The sequence below is a fragment of the Carassius auratus genome, unplaced genomic scaffold (assembly GCF_003368295.1).
Source record: "Carassius auratus strain Wakin unplaced genomic scaffold, ASM336829v1 scaf_tig00032915, whole genome shotgun sequence".
Lineage (NCBI taxonomy): Eukaryota > Metazoa > Chordata > Actinopteri > Cypriniformes > Cyprinidae > Carassius > Carassius auratus.
In genome coordinates, this window is record NW_020526036.1 from 248617 (window position 1) to 271718 (window position 23102).

General features: G+C 35.0%; 1 long non-coding RNA gene across 1 annotated transcript; it reads left to right on the plus strand.

Annotated features, from left to right (window-relative positions):
- The first annotated feature begins 377 nt into the window (after nt 1–377).
- Nucleotides 378–21353, plus strand: LOC113081040 (uncharacterized). The gene is made up of 3 exons (XR_003282075.1): nt 378–429; nt 20918–20991; nt 21082–21353. It is a non-coding gene; the product is annotated as an uncharacterized LOC113081040 (long non-coding RNA).
- Nucleotides 21354–23102: the final 1749 nt, after the last annotated feature.

Below are 23102 nucleotides of genomic sequence, written 5' to 3' on the forward strand. Positions count from 1 at the left end.
TTTTAAAAAATGCAGAAGCTACTGCATAGCGTTAGCTACTGTACAAGCTCACGCTCAGAAAAAAAACGCTACAAAGCTGTAACTTGTTCAGTGCTTTACGGTACAACAGCTAAAGGGTATTTATTTATTCTTAAACTACACATATTATTACCTTAAATGTACATAAAAGTTCATGTTAGTATCTAAAGTGTATATATTAGTACATGTTAAAAGGATATAGCCCCGTCACCAGCCCAGAACTACATTTCCCAGCAGCCTGTCTGGTTTACACCTGCACCTCGTTAATCAGCACACCTGTAACCTGTTACTGATCACTTCATTTCTCCATGCTATATAAACATGTGTCACAGCACAACTTTCTGGTTTCATTCCTTTTTCTCCAGTTCTCCAACCCTGTGTTGGTGTAATTCTCCAGTCTACCTGCTGATGGTGAGTTTTTACGTCTTTTGGTGAACATCGACCTGTCGTCTTTGTTCTTCTGTCCTCATATCCTTATACCTACAAGGGAAAAGGAAACCAATTATCAGAAGTTGTTTTCATTTGAAGACTGGACACTTACCTGAGTTGCTGTTTGAAATTGCCCAACTCTTTAAGATAAAAATGTAAAAAATTCTCTTTTTTTTTGTGATTTATCACTAAAAATCTTAATCTAAAACTCGTTTTCTTTCAACTAACACAGGTCTTGTATTTCTTTTGGGAACTGATTAGTCTTAGGCCTCATTGATCTGAACGTATGCACCTTAGTTTTCAAATGTTGCTGTTTATTATCAATTATTTATCTGTGCACATCACTTTGTAAAATCATAATCCCTTTTAATCTTCAATCAAAAGCATTAACCTATCTGCCGCCTCGCAGTGACTTTTCTTCTCTGACATGTTCTTCAAACTAACATGAAATCACAGCAACAATGCACACATTTACCAATGGAGTCCAGTCCTACTTATTTTATTTTTTCTGTCCCTGAGATAAAAGTATGTCTCCCTTTTTTTTTTTTTTTTTTTTTTTTTTCAATAAATCTTAGACTTGCTAACGCTACGTAGGCATTACATAACTTTACACCAATAAAATAAGTGTTACAGGAACAGTTATGGAAAGCTACTGAATTGTACTGTAAATGTAGTGAAGTTAGTAGAGGCACCATGAAGGGTGTGCGATTTTACAAAAATTATAGGTCTTTGTTGTTGTTTTTCTGTTAAAGATGACTAAACAATATTTAGCTTAGTGTGATTTGTTTTTTTTGCACTGGTAACTTGGCTGGTTCAGGCGTTTTTTTGTGTGTGTCTTAAATGTTACTCAATATCAACTTCTTGTTTGTTGAACAGTTAAATTAAAATTGAGAACGGTTTAAAATTTATATCACATTAATTAAACGACACTGTTGCTTGTATGATATAACTCATACAGCAATTAAAAAATAATTTGCTTTCAGAATTTGAATAATAGGGGCAGTTTTAATTCTAATAGGTGACATCACACAGAAACATTCGATAATGACAGCTTGCATATTGTTAAAACAATTACAATATTATCACAGACGATAAATATCACACTACCTACTTTACACACATGACCTATTTGTGCATCTCAGCATGTTGTTTTTCTGCTGTCTGTAGGACTCTTTTACTACTGAACAGCACTCATAGCATTATCATTGCATTTTGAGGTGTGTAACAGCTTTTCTATTGTGGCCGTCTAGCTTCTTTAAATGCGAGAACAGGTTCAGTGTGCACGGGCACTTATACTCCCAACACTGATGCATTTTCAACTGACAATATAAAGCTCAATTGCATCCATCACAATGCATTTTTTCTTCCTGCCTCTAAATGTATTCACATTTTTTTAAAGGTGCAGTCCATAGTTTCCTGCGTACAATGTTCTGCTTTTCAATTTCCAGCTCAGAACGCTCTTTTGTCTGGATTTATTGATCGACCTTTCCACATCATCTGTCTCTACAGGCAGAATCCAAGCTGAGGTCTTCTGCAGTTCAGCTTTTTTCCAAGACTAAGCAAACTTTAGGTGATTATGTGCCGACGAGCCTGAGTTTGAATAGCTGGGATCTTTGGCCTTGAGATGAAGCCTGTAGGTCTCTCGTAACACGCTGTCACATGATGGCAGCTGTTCACAATTGGGTTAAAAGCTCTTCCCGCTTCCACAACTCCATCACTGTCATCGTTAGAGATGTTTAGCATGGTAATACAATGCATGAATTATTGCCTAACTGCTTAAATCATCAGAAAGGAAATGAAACTCTTTTGTAACTCTTCGTAGTAATGTCCCAAGGATGTATGAAGGGCTTTATTAATACCAATTACTCATTCACAAATGCTAATTGTAAATCATTCATATATTATTACAACTTGGTTAAAAGGGCTAATACAGTAGTTAGCCATTTTTATGTTATGTTATGCGTATTACATTTATCTTTGGAGTAGCTGATTCTTATCAGGATTATTATCATTAACTAAAACCAAAACTATAAAAATAATTCTAAAACATTACTTGAAATAAACATTAAGTAAAATCTAGTAAGAATAAAAACACATTTAATTTAGGCAACATTTCTCATTTTAATTTAGCTAAAACTAAATAAAACAACTAAGTCTTAATAATAATAAAAAAAAATATATAAATATATATATATATATATTTTTTTTAAGTTAATAAAATTACAAAAACACAAAATGACAAACTAATATTAAAATGAAAACTGAAAATATAAAACTAAAATATAAATCAAATCATTAAAATTGTAGTTACCTCTCTCTCTCTGTATGTGTGTGTTGTATAGTCTTTCTAAGTATACCACGTGTTCATTTAAATATGCAAATTAATACATTAAAAAAAAAGGTTATAGGAGTTAAAATATTCTAAATATTAAAAACCGTAACAGTTAATCATTGGTAATAAAACAACAGTGAATCTGATGCTACAGTAGTTAGACTTGGTGGAAGATAATATACAGATAAAAATGTACCATTTCAATTAAACTGATATTTCATGTCGGCATATTTATTAATTTGTTGATCAGCCGTGTAATACATGAGATACTGTGTGAGGTGTCAGATATCGTTATCACTAAATAAACCTCAATGGATATTCGTACGAGGATGCTTAAAGGGATAGTTCACCCAAAAATGAAATGTTGTTAATTTTACAGTAATTTATTCCTTTAATGCAATATTCTGATTGCAAACATTACTATATAATGACGTTTTTCTCCAACCAATTGAAGTTACAGGGAACGTTCACGAAACTGACACTATTCACCTTTAAAACTCAGCGGACCAGCAAACAGCCAAGCTTCATAAAACTCATAATGGCCCCTACAGCTCATTTGCAGGGTAACTACCTTTTGGATTTAAAGTGTTGCCTTGTGTCAGTATTGCGCTGTATTTGTTTCACCGAAATGCTTCGGCTCTCTGGGAAGAGGTTGTGTATCGCTCCTAATAAACGGAGAGTGGAGGAAAGAGGGAAAGCCACGCACCCCTGCTGAGTAATGCTTACAGGAATCACAAAGGCTCAGTCGAGCATCTTGGAAACACACATTTGCTTGTCTTCTCGATTGCATGTGCTGGATTAAGAGGAGGCTTAGTTAATTGGAATAAATGGTAATCTTTTTCCACGTGCATCTGGCAAACAATCAGAGCGGTAGAGAAGATGTGGGTTACACATTAGCATTGCCTCAGTCCAGATACGTATGCTTTTGTCATATACATGAATTAATAAAAAAGAACCTATTTTTAAAACATTAATGCGGAAAGTAGACCATGAAATATCTAGAGGGGAACAGAAAATCAGCTTCATCCTTGCACGAAATGTGCCTTGTAATAAGATCGAGAGGAACTTAATACATCTCTCGACCATCAGCGTTACATATGTATAAGTATCTCTTCCAAACATACAGTATACTATACATCTGAAGCACATTTACATTCTTAACAGACAGAAATAACTCATGCAGTGTACAAATCACATTATTAGCAAGTACCCATGGCTCTGGTCTTTTTCGATCTATGTGCTGCATTTGACTTAGTTGACCACAACATTATTTTGTCATGCCTGGGGTCTTGTCTAGGACTTTTTACAGTGATTTCATTCATATTTGTCCAATAGGTGTTTTACTGTTTAATTGGGATATTACTCATCTACTAACACTCCTCTCAGTTGTGGTGTTGAAGCTTTATAATGGCATTGGAAATAGCGGTTGAGCTTTTTGAAGCAAAATAAAGTGCATCCATCCATCATAAAAAGTGCTCCACAAGGCTCCAGGGGGTAAATAAAGGCCTTCTGAATCAATGCATTTGTGTAAGAAAAAAAGTCCACATTTAAAATTTTATAAACCGTCGTTTTATAAACGATCTGACCACAGACCACACTCAATTAGATTTATCTCTGATCACCAGAGATGCTGTTATCTGTGTTATTCCATTGATTCTGTCACGGTGCACAGAAGCTGCCAGCTTCATCATTTTGAATGTTGCACATCACGCACAAAGTCATGCTTTTGTTATGATTTTCAGCATCAGTCTCCCTGCAGCTGCATGGTGAGTATTGCTTTTGCAAATCGTCTTTATTGAGCTAACACTGTGGTTCTCAATTCCAATCCTCACGTACCACTGCTTTGCATATTTAGTCTCTCTTTATTGAACACACCTGATTGATAACCAGCTCGTTAGAAGAGAGCTGCATACATTAACTGTGTTCAGAATGACATTACAGAGTCTTACTACACAAAACTTACTAGAGAAGTGTGAAATATGAACAACTGAGCCAACAGGGTTTTTGAAAGTGATAGGAATTTATTCAAGCACCGACAAGTCAACTTTTATAAGGAGATATTATATCCATTATTTTTTAGATGTTGGGTTGCTTTTCAGAAAGTTGAACTCCGAGATATGTGCGCTAATTAAATTGAAGAGTATTGTTGTTTGATGATAAAAGTGCTTTTTCTTTTCCCAACTTAGAATAGAGAGAAGTTTAATTAATATAAAAAAAATGTGGGTGAAAAGAGTAAACTCTGAAAAGAATAAACAATTTTCACAGTAAAATTAAAGATGTAAATTATGCACACCTACATGAGGTGAAAACTTCAGCCATATTTTTGGTCCTCTCTCACGGTGACTGCATTTTAAGACCCAATGACAAGCTGAATACTTTTTTTTTTTTTTTTTTCTTTTTTTTTACTCAATTATTTTTATTACGATTTCACTTTTGCGGTTTTCAAAACAAATTCCTTGTTTGCCATAAAACTCTTTCTGATTCTAATTGACAGATAATTTATTCAAAAGTGTCAAACATTGTTTCAGAAAATTTCACAGAAAGAAAAGTTTTTTTTTTTTTTTTTTTTTTTTTTTATAATTCTTCATCCACACCATTAGGTGTCAGTATAAAGTCAAGATCACAGTGTGATTTTCTAGAAAAACAAAAATGATTCGTTTCGAAAACGATTTCTAAGAAACACCTTTGAAAGTTTAACAGAAATCACCAAAACACACTCGTAGCCAATCATCAATAAGGGGGTGTGTCCAGTAGTGTTCAGGGAGGAGTCTTAAATTGAATGTTTGTAAATTTGGGGGCGGGGCTATCAAGATAGGGATGTGATCGTTTTGGCATGTTTTTCAAATATCAAGTGTTTTTCAGAAATCGCTTAAGTCAAGTCACCTTTATTTGTATAGCACTTTATACAACACTGATTGTGTCAAAGCAGCTTCACAGTGTAAAACAGAAAAATAACAAACAAGTCAGTATTGCTCCGTTAACACATAGCAGTAACTTCCTAACTCTAGTGCATAAATCAGTTTGAAGTAATTGACTGAAAGTAATGTTGTCCCAAGAACAATAAATTCACACTGGCCAGAGTGTTATATATTTGCTTGCCTTGCATTGTCCTTGTTGTGTCTCCTGAGTGCTGAAACTGTCAGTAGTCTGTTAATGAGGTAACTGAGGGTGTGTGTGTGTGTGTGTGTGTGTATTAATGAGCGAGAGACAGTCTGTGAAGGACAGTGTTCAGCTGATGTTATCTGTAGTGTCTGTACCTTATCTCAAAAATAGTCCTTTACATGACAGAAACTTTTCACTCCCGTACAAGCTCTACATCGTTAACAAAAGCGGAGACAACAAATCCCTCTCCTCCTTCACTCCCTGAAGGCGATCACTTTAGTGCAATATGCAAACTAGAGCTACATGCTTTTATACTCTCATGCCTGAATTAATGAAATCCAGTATACGGATTTGAGCTTGTGCCGTAGACTGCGGTGCCAAAACCCTTTAATACCAAGATCAACATTTGAATGTTTCTGTTGTGTCATTGCTTCCTGCTGTGATGCCTGAAATATTACCAGACACTTCAATATGTTTGCTTTTATTTCCTACTGTGGAAGGATTTAATATCGGCCGCACTCATTGCACACTGTGATTTAAAGTTAATGCGAATAGCTTCTCGCGACCCATTTTACTTCTGTAATGTGAATGAAAAAGGACATTTAAGAAAACAAATGTTAGGCGAGATTTATTGAAAAGGGGACGTTGCATGCCAGAATGAAGACAAATGTGTTTTATCTGTGGAAAAACTAATACAGGAGTCGTCACAAACAGGATCATGAAAGTTTGGTTGGTAGTCTAAGCAGGTATTTGTTTTAAAACATTTTTATTCCTTATATTGGTTGTTGGATGTCGAATCTGAATGTAGTTCAGTGATGTGGCTACTGGTGATTGTTAGTGGATGCAGTGTTACACGTTTATTCATGTATTCCTGGTTTATATTAAAACAACAATAGGAAACTCAACAAAGAAATACAGACAGACATGTCTGATGAGCCGATTTTACACAGACACTCATTTACATACTGCATGATAATCATTTGCAGCAAGGTCAGTGTCAAGTGGCCATGCACAGACATTTTAGTGAGGTGTTATAAAACTAAACAATTGCTTTAAATTCACATTTATATATAAAAAAAGGATGGTTAAAGTGCTATTTTTGTTGCTGATTTTTTTTTTTTTTATTGGTTTAGCATTTTTCTCACTGTCAGGGTCGACCTAATGTCACCCACATAATGATCGTTCTCTGTGTTTGCAGCTTTATATATTCAGTAGTTCTCATGGTTTTGGCAACACAAGACCGACTCTGTGTTTAATGACTCTCTGAGGATTGGATCTAATCCGCAAACGTGAGTTAACATCCATACAGAGTTTGCTTTATTAAAACATTGAGAACGATAGGTTCATTTGGCTGTGTTTATTAGTAATTCTAATGAAATGTATGTCAGTGGCTTGTCATGTTAATGAACAACACTCTCTGGTCATTTCAGGGATTTGCATAAAATATAAATCTTTAAATACTGCTACTCTTTCAGTTTCCTTTACACATTACACCCTTAAACAAATGATGACACTCAGAGGACTGACAACGCTACAAATACAAAAACAACAAAAATGCAAATGTGGCCTGTTGTTAGGTAGACATTTAAGTTTAAAAAAACATTTTAGCCTGCTCTTCCTTAAGCACAGCACTGCATTTTTAAAGTGATGGTTCACCCAAAAATTTACATTTGCTCACCTTCAGGCCATCCAAGATGCAGATGAGTTTAATTTTCATCAGATTTGAATATCCAACTGGCTTTGAGTGTAAAATAGTTTATCTAATTTAAGTTAACTTTCCAAAAGTTTCCAAAAAAATCTAGAATCTGTTCATAAATTCAGTCGAAATATTCTGCCTCTTTGCAACCCTAATTAAAATTAGATTATAGTTATTTTATTATATATATATATATATATATATATATTTTTTTTTTTTTTTTTTTTTACTTTAAATCCTTTATCTTGCCACAAGACACAATGTTCAAAACATGGTTACAATCTAGACTTTATGATATTCTGGTCTGTACACTGAAAAAAAACAAAAACATAAAAATAAAAGAAAATTTCCCTCAGAAATCGCTAGTAAACTTTGCAAACAGTTACAAAGAAACAGCAAGTAACACATTGTATTATCTATCAGTGTGCGATATTTATAGTCTACAATAGTATCGTAATTGTTGTTTAAACCATATGCGGTAACACTTTATAATAACTGCACACTATTAATCATTAATTAAGCATTAGTTAACAGATATTGATAATTTATAAAGCATAAATAGACATAGGTAGTTTATAAATACAGATATAAATTTGATTTAAAAGTATATCTATAATGGGTTTAATTTTTTCTTTTACTTCTCATATTCAGCAGCTGGCAAAAAGATTAAAACTTAAACTAGGGTTTTATTTTAGAATCAAATCCTGTCTCTCGTTCAAATCTAAAAAGAGGTTAGTTGCTGGTACTTTTATGTCTATTATTGACTATGGTGATGTTTTATATATGCACGCTTCGTCTCAAAGTTTACATGCACTGGATACTATATACCATGGAGCTTTGAGGTTCATCACTGGTCTTAAAGTCCTCACTCACCACTGTGAACTGTATGAACGTGTTGGATGGTCTTCTCTGTCAACACGGAGACTTCAACACTGGTATGTTTTTATATATAAGACTATTTTAGGTCTTCTTCCATCCTACCTTCTGACCTACATCAGTGTAAAAGATATAGGGACTTACAATCTTCGGTCCCAGGATCTTGTTCTTTTGTCTGTACCAAGTGTTAGAACTGAGCTGGGGAAAAAGGCGTTTAACTTTGCTGCTCCCTTTGCATGGAACAAGTTACAGAAAAATTTGAAACTTAATAAGCTTGTCTCATTGGTTACTTTTAAGAGGATATTAACTGACTTGGAAACAGCCACATCTGGCTGTAGTTGTTCTGCATGATATGCCAAGGATTTGCGGTTGTTGTATCTGCTATTTTAGTTGTCTTATGTTATTATGTTTTCTGTGTTATGTATGGTTGTACTGCTGCCTATCTTGGCCAGGACACTCTTGAAAAAGAGATTTTTAATCTCAACGAGTACTTTCCTGGTTAAATAAAGGTGAAAAAAAAATTATAGTAATACTTTTTTCATTCTCATTGAAGTATAGCATTATTTACAAACCAGTTATTTAGAAGTTGCCAGTGATTAATAAGATCACAAGAAACTGTAATTACATGTAGTAAATTCAGGTAGCTATGAAGCATTTAGTAGTGTTCAGTTAACTATTTATGTGAGCTCATCTAAAGTGAGGACTAGTTCTGCCTTGTAAAGCATTTATAAAGGATATTTAAAGGCTCAGTTATCTTCTAAACAGAAAAAGGACACAAACACAACACAGTGATACAGAACGTAGAAATATTATAAGCCTTTAAATCTCTCTTGTAAAAGCTTTACAAAGCATAGATAGTCTTTACTTTAGATGAGTTAAAAATAGTAAACTAACAACTACATATGGTTTATAACAACCTGAATTAACCCTGAATTACAGTAGAAATGCATATTAATAAACAATTTATTAACACAGTAATTATTACTATATATCTGATTAATAAGATGTATGAATGTGCATTTAAATAGTTTATTAATCATTTACTTACAATTTCTAAGTGATCTTATGAACCACTGACAACTCCTTAATAACTGGTGTGTAAATAATGCTATACTTAATTTAGAAATGATAAATTGACCATTAATAAAGTATGAAAAAACAATTATTAAATACATTATAGATATGCTTTTAAATCAGGTATAAAGCATTTATATCTGTATTTATAAACTGCATATTAATGTCTATTAATGCTTTATAAATAATGAATTAACTTTCTAATGCTTAACTAATGATTAATAGCGTGCAGTTATTATAAAGTGTTACCGTCTCATAAAGGAATTAGTCTAATGAAATGCATTTATAATTCAAGATGCGGGGGGTGTCTCCATATGACTCTTATATTCTTCAAAATTTATATCGTCTGATATAGTTAATATCACAAGAGTGAATTTTGTTCTCCAAAACCAGCATGATTGCAAATGCGATATTGATTTAATGACCAGCTCAATAAACAAGAAGCAATTATTATGTGACTTTTATATTTTAAGAAACTACGGTTCTTGTTTTTGCTGCATTTCGACAATAAAAATAGTTTCGAACAATGCAGCAGAACTGTTTTGCGTCTCTGAGCAATGCACAACCGTGTTTTGTTACCGAATCAATCAGCAGTTTGAATGAATCGGTTGAATGAATGACTCAATGACTCATTCGTGCAGTGATTTGCCGCCAACCTACTGCCGATTTTAGGTTTGTATTTAAAGTATATTTTCCCTTTTCCCCCAAAATCCTTTCAAATATCGGTATTCAACAATTGTTTTAAATTAAACATTTTATATGCATTTGTAACTGTTAAATGCATTAAACTCCTGCATTGAACCGTCAGATGCAGATTCTGTGCCACCTCACCTAATTATCGTTATCGACAATTCCAGACAATATAGAGATGTACGTTTTTTTGTAATTATTGCACACCCCTACAACCATCTATAACAAGTATGCTGCATTTTCTTTTAGGTATTATTCATGTCCATAGCACGAACTGTGTCGAACAGGATACATTGCACATTTTAATATTTAGAGTTAAGACTTTAAAACGAATAGTATTTGTGATGCTCGTTTTCTTCCACATTGTATTGATGGTTTAATTAATGCAGAATGAATGCAATTCTTTAGTGCTTTTGCAATAGTTATCCTCCAGTAAACAGTACAGCACACATTGCACTTTTTGCTCCATTCAAATGAACAAACAATATGGCAAACTGGCTTTCAGCCCAGATTTGATCTTATTTGTGTATTTAGTTGTTAGTCGATACATTAGCGTTGACTCATGACTATGCATCTATTTTTCTTTTAAATGGCTGATGTGACTGCAAAATGTTCACACGTTTGGTAGTTTTTAATAGGGATCTGTCAGCAATGTGAAACTGTATGCAACTTTACCAAATATAGCTAGACACTCCCACTGCAAGATACACATTGGCTGCTATTGTAAACCTTTAAAACACTATAACTTACATAGGAAGTAGAATTATTTTAGCCAGGTTTTTTAGGAAACACGAGCTTGCCCAGCTGCACTGGGGGTGGAAATAAACCTCCAAGTCCAACCTCTGGTGTTGATTGTGAAGGTAATTGGAAAAGTAGGTTGCGCAGGAGGTGGCATATAGAGTGTAATTGAGTGCAGAACTTCTGAAAGTCCTCAGCGAACCTTTAATTAAATTTCATTTGGCATCATAAAGAGGGCAACTTCAGCATCATGACTGACTCATCCCTCACTTGAAGTGTGTAGGTTTGATTTTGGCATTTTTGGTAGCCATTAGCTCTGGATTTTTCTCACATTGGTGCCCTTTGTTTAGTCACGAGGTGTCAAACATTGGCGATACTCGTGTGCTATATTCATGAACAAGTATTTAACCAGTGAAACGGTCCGTGTCATTACACCAATAGTGCTATATCCCCCTAATTTCTACATAAAGCTGTAATATATTTCACAGCCAGCACAATTGCAATGTAACTAATATGATAAAATAGTCTTTCAGTATTACGATAACTGTGATTTCTGAGCTTAATGGTCTTGGACTCTAGTGAATATTGTTGTTTGTTTGTGAGTTTGTGAGTGTGTGGCCGTTATTGCTTTCTAAGGTTTAAAGTTGGATGTGAAATACGTGCTGGGTCATGATTCTGCTGGGATCCAGACATCCGGGACAGGACCTGGAGCTATTAGCTGTTATTGCCATCGCTCTTTCTCTATCAGCCTTCTGCTCCTGAGTAAATTTCAGCAGCTGAACTGATGACCACAGACTCAGAGGTCGAACTCTTTAGTTGATTTCTGAATAGCTGTTGTCGTCTGATATGAGTCTCCTCCTGCAAAAGCGAGTGCAGTGCATGCTGGGGTGTCCCATCTCTCTCTGTCAGGGCTTTGCCATGCATTGTCACTGACCCGCACCTCACAGTGGCTGTCACGCCGGGCATTATAATGAGCTCCTGCCCTACCGTTCCCCTGTCATTTCCACCTCCTTCCCTCCACGCTTCTGCCTGACAGAAATCAAACAGACAGTCACCAGAAAATGTTCTGGGATAGTGAGATGCACCAGCTAAATCTAGCTCTTTACCAGTTATTGCTGGCACAGAATCTACTTGTTTAATTTAACCTCTGATCTGTTTATCCAATCAGCTTTGCTGAAACAGTCTTTACAAGAGATTCAAAATACTATTCCATTCTAACATGTCACATTTAAGCCAATGTATTACTTGCCATTTATATGTAAATAACTCTGAAAGTTACTAGCAAATTTACTTACATTTTATTATCAGTTAGTCATCTCTTCCTGTTTTAATGAGACTCGGTGTTCTGAATTGGTCAGTTTGATTTGAGTTATTTATTTATTTCCGTGTGTGTGTGTGTGTGTGTTACAGTGATGCAGAGATGTTGTCGTTGTTGCTGTTTATGATTGATCGTGCTCTCAAAAAGAAAAATTCTACTCCACGATATTTGTTCTGTAGTTTTGCTTTGTTTTGTTTGATTAATTGCAGGTTTTCTCTTATTTCATAGTCCAGGGTTCCCTTACGCATGGATGCACATGCATTCTCTTCAAAAACTATGCTTATCGGGGACATGCTAAAATCTAGAGATTACTATGTAATCAAATAAAATGTGTGATAATGTACTGCATGTTTGTACTAGTTTGCTTATTGTGACTATTAAAATCCACGTCACATTAACAGGAAAATACACTTCTAACAAAGTTTTGGAACGGTAGTTTCAGCCACATAAAACAAGATTTTAATGTTATTTGATCTATATTTTTTAGGAAACACACACACACACAAAAAAATACATCTTATGTCTAAACATTGTTGACCACAGCTGGCTAACAATGCCTTTTGGAAACTCTCTCCGGGCTTGAAATGACTTGAGGGTGAGAAAATGTATCACGTTATTCTTTGTGTGTGTGTGTGCTCTTGTTTTTGTATCATATCAGGACACAACTCTGTATAATGACATGGGTATGACACAGGTATTACAAGGAGAGGGTGACTTATGAGGACATAACCCATGTCCCCATTTTTCAAAACACTTATAAATCATACAGAATGAGTTTTTTTGAGAAAGTAAAAATGCACAAAGTTTCATGTGAGGGTTAGGGTTAGGTGTAGGGTTGGTGAAGGGCCATAGAATATACAGTTTGTACAGAATAAAAACCATTACGTCTATGGGATGAACACACTTTACACAAAAACAAACGTACGTGTGTGTGTGTGTGTGTGTGAACTTTCCCTTTTAAACCGAACACATTTATTTATGTGGAATCTTTTGCTTGAAGTGTGCTTGTGATGCATTTCTGTAAAATGCATGCCGCTTGGTTTGACCTTCTGTTGTCTAATGCAATGACATTCATACATTTTTCAGTGTAGCAGATAATTGTCAGGGGAGCATGATGTTCCAGGAAGCTTTGCTCTTTCCCCTCTCTGTTGGTGTGCTGATGATGATGAGCGAGGAGCGTGTGCTGTCATACGTGGCTCCTGACGACAGACAAGATGAGCTGGAGGTTACTGAGATCCTGACGTTTCCTTATTGCAGCTCACCTCTTCCTTTATAATTGGCTGCTGTTGATAAGATCCTAGCGGCGGTGGCGGCTCTCAGACAGCGATAATGCCAGCTTCAGAGCATCAGTCGATAGATTAGGTCCACTAGACAAATTCCTCTTCATTGCCTGCCAACACTCTGTAATGACGCTCTGACATCAATTTCAGAGAGTGTTACCGTATATACACACACTTGTGTCATCGGCGTCTGCATGTCTCACACCAGCCAAATCCATTTTCTTCACGTTCTCAGGAAGCCTCCATGTCCTCCGTGAAATGATGTCTGACTCACAGACCATGGAAAACATCATGGAAGGATATACCGCATTTTCCGGACTATAAGTCACACTTTTTTTCATAGTTTGGCTGGTCCTGCGACTTATAATCAGGTGCAACTTATCAAAATTAATTTGACATGAACCAAGAGAAATTAACTAAGAGACATGAACCCAAGAGAAAACATTACCGTCTCCAGCCGCCAGAGGGCGCTTTATGCTGCTCAGTTCTCCTGTAGTCTACACTGAAGACAGAGCGCCCTCTGGCGGCTGTAGATGGTAATGTTTTCTCTTGGTTCTTGGTTCTAAATAAATGCGACTTATAGTCCAGTGCGACTTGTTTTTTTCCTCATCATGAAGTATTTTTAAATTGATGGGACTTATAGTCAGGTGTGACTTATAGGCCGAAAAATACGGTATATTTTTTATTATTATTATTATTATTATTTTTTTTTTTTTTTTTTTTACAATCTACTAACACCCTACTGACAGTTAAGAATGGACCTTCAATGTATCTTTTTTCCCTAAAAGTCATATGTTTGCTTATGGATCAGAATTCATACAAATTTGCCGCCGATTCACCAAATTCGTATAATAGTTGCATTTTCTCATGAGATCTGTTTAGCTGCATTGTGGAAAAAAAAAACATTTAGTAAACGCTTCTGTAGTTTTAAGTGACTCACTTTTGCTAATATTTTGTTAAGGTGTTGATGTGATTTGTATGCATGAGTAATAACAGATTAGCTTGTGTGAGTTGTAAACATATTTTGTAGTTCTCGTGAGCACTTTAATATAATACACAAAAGCAATGTGATTTTCATATTTAGCATGTCAAACTTAAAAGAAACATTAAAAATAATGCTTACTGTGTTTAGTAGCATATCGCTTTATTTTATATCACTGGAAAACTGGGAAGACATGGTAAAGAAAACAATTTCTAACTTTCTTGCATTCTACCTTCAAACCTTTTGTCCTGTACCTAGACATTTGAGTAGTTCTGCAACATCAGACAGAGGAGCATTTTGACGTGTTTGACTTCAAAAGAGATCGAATAGATTAAAGGCAAGAAGGATGTCAAGTTTTCCCCGAGCAGCGCTTACACTAATACATCTTTCCCTCCTGTTTAATGAGAGATTCTTCTGTTTTAAGTGTTAAACAGATCTGCTTGTCTGTTACACCTGCTGCTTGAAAGACATTACACACAGGAAGCAGGCCAGACATGCATTCATGAAGCTTTCTGACAGCTGCATTGCTCATTTTTGTCCCCTCAGTGCCAAAAAAATAGAAAACCTAAGAATGTGTCTCTTATGTGGGAAGAGTGAATTGCTGAGCCTGTCAAAGACGCATCCCTTTGGGAGAACAAACCCAGGGGGTACAAAAAGAAGCATCACTAGGGACTAAGTGGTACTGTACCAACAAACAAAACTGATTCAGTTCCCAGGGAATTATGCGAGAGCAAGACCGGGTATATGTTATAGGAGAAGCTGAAAATCAAGGATCAGATGTCTCCATGTGAACCGAATGTGTAATGAGGACATCACCTGTGTATCTCACCTCAAGCCAAGTCTTGTCTTTAAGAGAGCAGCTTGTTTTCGTCGTAAAGTTGTGGATCAACCACCTGTTCTACTATAACAAGCTCAGTAACACATGGACATGTCCAGCTGTGCTTATTTTTGCTATTCCTGCTTGTTCAGTAAAGATTATTTGGCATACACTATGCGATTAAATAAAGAACATAAAGTCCCCAAAACAGTTTTACACAGCCGACTCCGTTAGCAAAAATGCTAATGCTAACGTTAATGCTAACGCTAATCCCTGGCTCACCCCAGGGATCTTCTGTTCATTTAATCACCACGGACAGGAATCAAATATGACTTTGTGTTGGAAAGCCAGATTCTGTGCTGGCCATTGTTTGTTTGAAACCATATAGCTCGGTGTTTAGTGTGCAAAAGCTGCTTTAGAAGATTTATGGAAAGGGTCATTCAGAAATCATTGACATCCCATGAGTAGATTGTCTTAAGACTGGTCATGTTATTGTTGCAACTTTTAAAGAATATTTTGCTGAGTGTGTTTGATTTAGGCCTGTCATGGATAAATAAATATGACATTAAAACCACCAGTAGGTGGCAGCAAGTCCCTGTCTTCATGAGTGATTCATTGAATCATTCATTCAAGCGATTCTTTCAAAATGCTTGATTCATTTAGAAACAAAGGGTGCTTCTCAAACGTCCTACCGAGGCTGAGTCCTTCCTAGTTGAGTACTTCAGAGTCGTCCTTCATATAAACTATTTTTGTTAGCAAAAAACAAAAACGACAACAAAAACAGACAGTATTGTGTCTAAAATGTAACTCACTCAACATTAACATCTTGTTTGTTGCATGAAATCAATGTGTGTTTGGCTTTATGGCATTTACTTGTGTGATATTATTTACTATATAAAAATAAGTTAAACTTCAAGGAAAGTCAAATGTTTTTAATTAGAAAAAAAGTTGAATATGTGGTAACAAATAGTATAAAGATAGTGTTCAGATGAGTGCAGAATGCATTAATATTTTAAGAGAAACACTATGGAGACATACTAGCGTTTATAATAAACAGCTACTTCAGTAAAGAAAGATGTGAGATGTTTCTTATGCAGTAAACACTAGTGTTAATGTTAGGTAAAAAATTTTAACACTAAGTTGCTTTGGACAAAAGCGTCAGCTAGGGATGCACGATAATATCGGCACAACATCGGTATCGGCCGATAAAAGCTAAAAATGACCATCATCAGTATCGGCCGATATGAATATTTCTGCCGATGAGCCAAACCGATATTCTCCAAGTGAAATAATTGACCTGTTTTTCAGGTGTGAATGTCTGTCTACATTTGTAAAATAATACATTTATGGTAGAATCAGTACAGAAGAGATACATGGATTTCTCTTCAGTAAAATTAAAGTTTAAATATATCAGGCGAAAATGTTTATATATATCGGTATCGGCATCGGACAAAATTATTTTGAAAATATCGGCATATCGAATATCGGCCAAAATCCAATATCGTGCATCCCTAGCGTCAGCTAAATGCATAGATTACATTTTATTTGTAATTTTTAATAACCATAATGTTCCAAGGTGTTCTCTCATTCAGAGACAAAAGACACTGAGATGTCTTTTTCACCTTATAAGCCGACAACAGTGTCTTGAAGGTCCATGATAGGGTTAAATGATGGCAAGGTTTAATGCATTCTCGCTAACTGAAAACCTGCTGAACGAGATCTGTAATTTACTGATTGTACAAATCAAAGTTGACAAAGTAATCACAATAGTTGAGGCAAATTCTCTAAAGTTAGCTAAAGAGCGGTTGCAGTTCTCAGTGCAGCTAACAATAGGTAAACTGTTATTTACAGAAGTTGTTGACTGGAAATGGTGCTGAGAAAGTTTGTGGTGCAGGCTTTAAATGTTATACCATTAGAAGAGACCGCTTTGGTGTGCAATGCGAAGGTTTGAGTGACCTGTGAAGACCTGGTGTAATTGTTAGGGAGACCCGCACGAGTGTTAGTGATGTGAAAGCAAAGGGTTCAGTTAATAGAGGAACATCAGCTGTGCACAGCCATTGTTCATGCTAAGATGAGGATCTTGACATTTTACTGAGGCTATTGTGCTCGTTACAATAAGATTTCCAGCATTGTAATCACTGGCTTTGACGAAACACAATGAAATTGTAGTGAATTAGCCTTTTTGAGAGTATTTCTGCACAGAAGCGTCTACATTCAACGTAAGGGTCAAGTGGATTCTTTACAGGATTGAATCTTAGTCATTTAGGAATATGTATTCAGCTTGCATTCTCACTAGCATTCATAGGTGTTCATGTGTAGTGTTTACATCTATATGTATGTATGTTTATGAACATTTAGAAATGTATTGACCACCTCCGAAGCATTAATGTATACAAGCATAAGAATGAAAATCCCATATGATTTTTTTTTTTATGAATTAGTTTAATATTACATAAAGCAACTGTAATTAAAATATATATATATATATCTCTACTAGTTTATTAGTAATATAATATAAATTACTGTAATACCATTAATATAATTATATAATATTCTTATTCTTATACATACAAATTATGTAAATATTATGTAAAACAATGTTATTAATGTTAATATATTATATAATTGTATATGCAATGCATCAAAAGTTCATACATCAACTTTTATTAATAAATTATTAAATGCAATAAAATAAATCTGTGCCATTTATTATCTTGTCTTAAAGAACTAGTAGATCTTAAGTAGTTTAGCAGTGCTTTTTCCATTGGTTATGTTTTATCTTCCTCAGTGATCCAGGACTGATTCCACTTCAAAATATACTGCTAAAAATAGAAATAATGCTTAAATAAAGGAACATCTTCATTATTAGCTTCCCATCACATCTATAAATAAGTGATTAATCATTTGACCACTGTGTCACGTAAACCTTTCTTCATCTTTGTCATCATAGCAGAATACCCTTTCTTTGCATATTTAAAAATAAGCCATGATTACAATCTTGATTGCGTTTTTTTTTTTTTTTTTTACTGATTTGTGCTCTGAATGGCTAATTCTCGGGTGTAATCAGCCGGATTTAATCAGTCTGCTCCTGTTAACTTGTATGCAGACTGATGATGGTTTAATATAATGAATGCATTGTGAATCCAGAATGTCTTGTGGACTGTAAATGTGGGTGAAGGGTTAATCATGTGTTGGTTATTGATAGCTGCTCTGTTAAACTCATCAGGTCTTAGAGCTCAGAAGATACTGTCAGACCCGGTTTCTCCTGAAGCTCCTCAAATAAACACACACATCGATTTCTTTCTTTAAAAACACATTTTTGCTGTCTAGAGCCATATACCCATCCAAAGGGTCAGAAGCCAAAGAGGTGATTCTACATAATGCGATAAAATCCTATTCAAGATTTTAAAAGCTTAACTGATTTTACATGTAAAGTCAATTCAAATGTATCTGTATAGTGCTTTTCATAATGCTCACTGTTTACAGAAATCATTATAGAGCTATGAGGAAATATAGTTTACATTTTGTGATGATAACAAGCATTCATGCAGTTGAGATTTGCTATACAGTAGCCTATAAATCACTCTATGAGAGCATACTATACGGATAAAGTATAGTTTTCAACTTGCTTAGCAATAATACAGTCACATTTTACAAAAAATAAAAAATCATGCAGTTAAGATTTGCTTTCTAGTATATATCGCTTATTGTACTGTATGTGTGCAAATACAGATGGATGTATAGTAATATATATCTATCTTTTTGCATGAAGCTGTTCCGGTGCAATAATACAGTTTATATTTCTGCATCGATACACAATCATGCAATCATTTCTGCAACTTAAGCTTGTTGTGAGATTTAAGAGTTGTGAGATTTAAACTCGCAATTGTGACTAGAATTTGCAATTGCAAGTTTATATCTCGCTATTCTTATGGATGCATATGGGTAGCAATATTTAATTTGGAATGTAATATGCAAAATGACAATGCAATATGTAAAATGGCAATGCATTTCTGTATTTACGTTTACATTTTCCAATACATTTGTGCAAAGCTTGGTGCAAATTGAAAACTAAATTACATACCGTATTTTTCGGACTATAAGTCGCATTTATTTCGAACCAAGAACCAAGAGAAAACGTTACCGTAGAGGGCGCTTTGTTTTCAGTGTAGGCTAAAGGAGAACTGAGCAGCACAGAGCGCCCTCTCGCGGCTGGAGACGGTAATGTTTTCTCTTGGTTCATTTTTCTCTTAGTTCATGTCAAATTAATTTTGACTATGAAAATGCAATCGTAAGTGTCTTGACTGTGAGTGTTAATGCAATTAAGAAAAATAGCATTTGAATGATAATTTTGCCTCAGTTTTTGCTTGAACGTGTTACACATCTAATCATTTCTGTAATACATTTTCATTTTAATTTTGCAACTTATAAAGCATTAAAATTAGTATTCATTTTACAAATTAAAACTAGTGTGTGAAATTATGTAATTTAATTTTCATTTTTATCTTGCACCAAACATTGCACAAATGTATTGGAAAATGTAAATGTAAATACAGAAATGGATTGCCATTTTACATATTGCATTGTCATTTTGCATATTACATTCCAAATTGATTATTGCTACCCATATGCATCCATATATTCTGACATCTTTACTCAGAAGTGTGAGATATAAACCTGCAAATTCTGAGGAGATTACATTATTTTATTACAATTTTGACTTTATAAAATGCAACTGTGTGTTGTAAATTCAAAATAGTGATACCTAAACTTTCAGTCCTGAGAAAAAAGTTACAATTTCTCGTTTATATCTCAGAACTGTGAGCTTAATACCTTGAAATTCTGATTTTATAACTTGAAATTGTGAAGTTTATATTACGTAACTCTAAAAAAGTCGCAATTACGGTTTTGATTTTTTATTCACTGGCAGAAACAGGCTTCCATATAATCCAGACAGAAGACAGCCGGAAAAAAATATAAATTAAAATGCATGTTTAAATCTACAAATCACACAACATTTATTTACATATTTTGAGATATTTTCATATTTTCTTCCACAGAGCCGAGCTGAAGAAATGCAGCCTGGATTTGTTGTGTTATCTGTCTGCTTTGCATTTCTAAACAAGCTATAGTCATTATTCGGTGGTTTTATGTAGATTTCTCTGCATCTGTTCATATTCTTGTTCTGGCTTTGACATCTCTTCATTTAAAACCTCCAATCCATATGGTGTCTTTACCTTACAACAAACGTTCACCAGTCTTATAATTTGGTAATATTTCACAAATTACTAACTGTCAAGGAGAAACAAATCCTGAAATTTTCTCAAAGGGAAATTATGCTAATGAGAGCTGGGCTATGAATATCGTATGAGATGTAATGTGCTGTTACCGTCCTCACTGCTGCTTGATTTATGACCACCAAAGCAAATATGTGCATCACATGCAACTTATACATAAATATGTGCAAATGTTTGCATTTTAACTTGTCCTGTGTTATAATATAGTTGTGTCTATTTATTATTATTCATGCTGAGCTCATTGCATTTGTCTTATTTCTTGTATCAGAGCTAACCGTGATGATAGATCGATCTCAAAAGAGGACGTCTCTGTTGACTTGAGGGTTGTATACAAATGGCATGGTGTGTTTTTATCACATTATTGGGTAAAGTGGTTTACTAGTGTGAACATGGTTTAATTTTTTGTAATAACTTTGTGTATTCCTCTCACAGGCACTAATAATGTTGTGTCTCTTTGGATAAAAGGATCTGCTAAATGAAGAAATGTAAATGTATGGGTTGGTTTTTTGATGGACATAAGTCCAGTGAGGAACCTGACAAGTGCCTCTTTCAGGATTAGGAGCAAATTGTTGTTCCTCTGCAGTCATACTCAAGGCTTTATTGTGTTGCTGTGTGTGTGATGAGGAGTAATTCATCTGTAATTGGTGTGAGTGTCGCTGCAATTAGCCATGTAATAAATCTATAGCTGCTTTTTTCTTCTCCTAATAAATGCTGAATTGCAGCAGTCTTGTGGTAATTGATGTCCTCTCTGGCAGCGTAAGTGGGACTTGTATTCTGTCATGGCTTCTTGACTGAGCCATTAACTAATAATTGTTTCCTAGTTACATTTTAAATGAAAAGCTCATATCATGAAAAACTGAATTTTTTTGAAGTTAAATTACCCTAAATTGGATCTGACCACAAACCCACAAGCTGTAAACACTGCAGTCCATTCTATATGTGAACAATTTGCATCGAAAGTCTTAAAGATGCAATAACAAAGGCTTGTATAATTCTAAGTGTCTAAAAAATTAAAATTTGTTGAAAATGTACTCGCCCCCAGGCCATTTGAAGAAGTAGATGAGTTTCAAAACATGTTCATTTTTCATTTGTTTCTTCGATTCCTGCAAACACACAGCCTTTGGCTCCACAAGACATTAGTAGTTTGACTGGAGTTGTGTGGATTACTTGTGATGTTTTTATCAGCTGTTTGGACTCTCATTCTGACGGCACCCATTCACTGCAGAGCATCCATTGCTGAGAAAGTAATGTGTTACTACATTTCTCCAAATCTGATGAAGAAACAAATGGCCTGATGGGGAAAACATTTTCAGAAAATGTTCATTTTTGGGTAAATTAGTCTATTCTTTCCGAAATGTATCTCTCAGACATTGCACATAACTGCACATAAGCTTCACATAAGTCTAATTTTAGCTCTGTGCTTGATTGACAGGCAAGTGGGCGGTCCTTCGCTGCTGTTAGAATGCATTCCACCTTATGCTTTAACATTATTACTTATGAGAATTTTCAAACATGAATGTAAGTGGACAAGCTCGGGAAAAGTTTTAGAACTACTGCCTCTGTCTGCATTTAATGAATGGTAAACAACAGCAATCACTTGGTGTTTTAAAACACTATTGTGATTAGTAATCATACAAATAATTGCCCATAAAACTTAATTTCTGAACCTGACACCAATCTGTGTAAAACAAATGGAGATTAAACATAATTTGGGCTTTAAATGTCTACATCTCTATGCAACCGTGAAGGAAAGTAAACCAGACAAACAATAGATAAGGGCTAGCAATTGGTTTTCACCTTGCTAATGGCAAACACATACACAGTGTTTTGAGCCGGATGTGCATTGTAGTCTGAATGTTGAAACATAAACTTTGACAGGCTCTGTAGCTAACTGCGCTTCAGGGCTCTCAGTGTTTACCACAATGATACATGCTTGTTATTGATTAAGAGTGTTTGGAGAACTTGGGTTAAGCAGTAGACCCTCCCTGACAACAAGGGGAGATATTCATAGAGAAACTTGTGAGATTCTTCATAAAACTTTTGATTGACAGTAAAATAAGGCCCATAGTGTAAGCAGAGGTGTCTCATGTTCACGTGGAAAGGGTCACACATACAGAAGGCAAGGATGGATTCCCAATTGAGAGCGAAATCATAATTAATTAATGCCAAAAAGCCTGCTCTGACTTGGAAGTGCTAGTCCAAAAGGGAGCAAGTGATCCACTTTCTTTTAAGAGTTATGAGACATTTCCAACTTGCCTCCAACTGGACTCTCTTGAGTAACAAGCAGATTTAAGGACATTATTTCAGGATACCTTTGGTCAGGGAGGATTTTCCAGGCAAATGGAGCGTGTGGCAGAAACACGTGGAGCTGCACGATGACTTATTATTTGTTGCACCTGAAGTTTTCCGGGTTCGGAATGGAAGTAATTCATCACATAAATAGAAACTGGCTG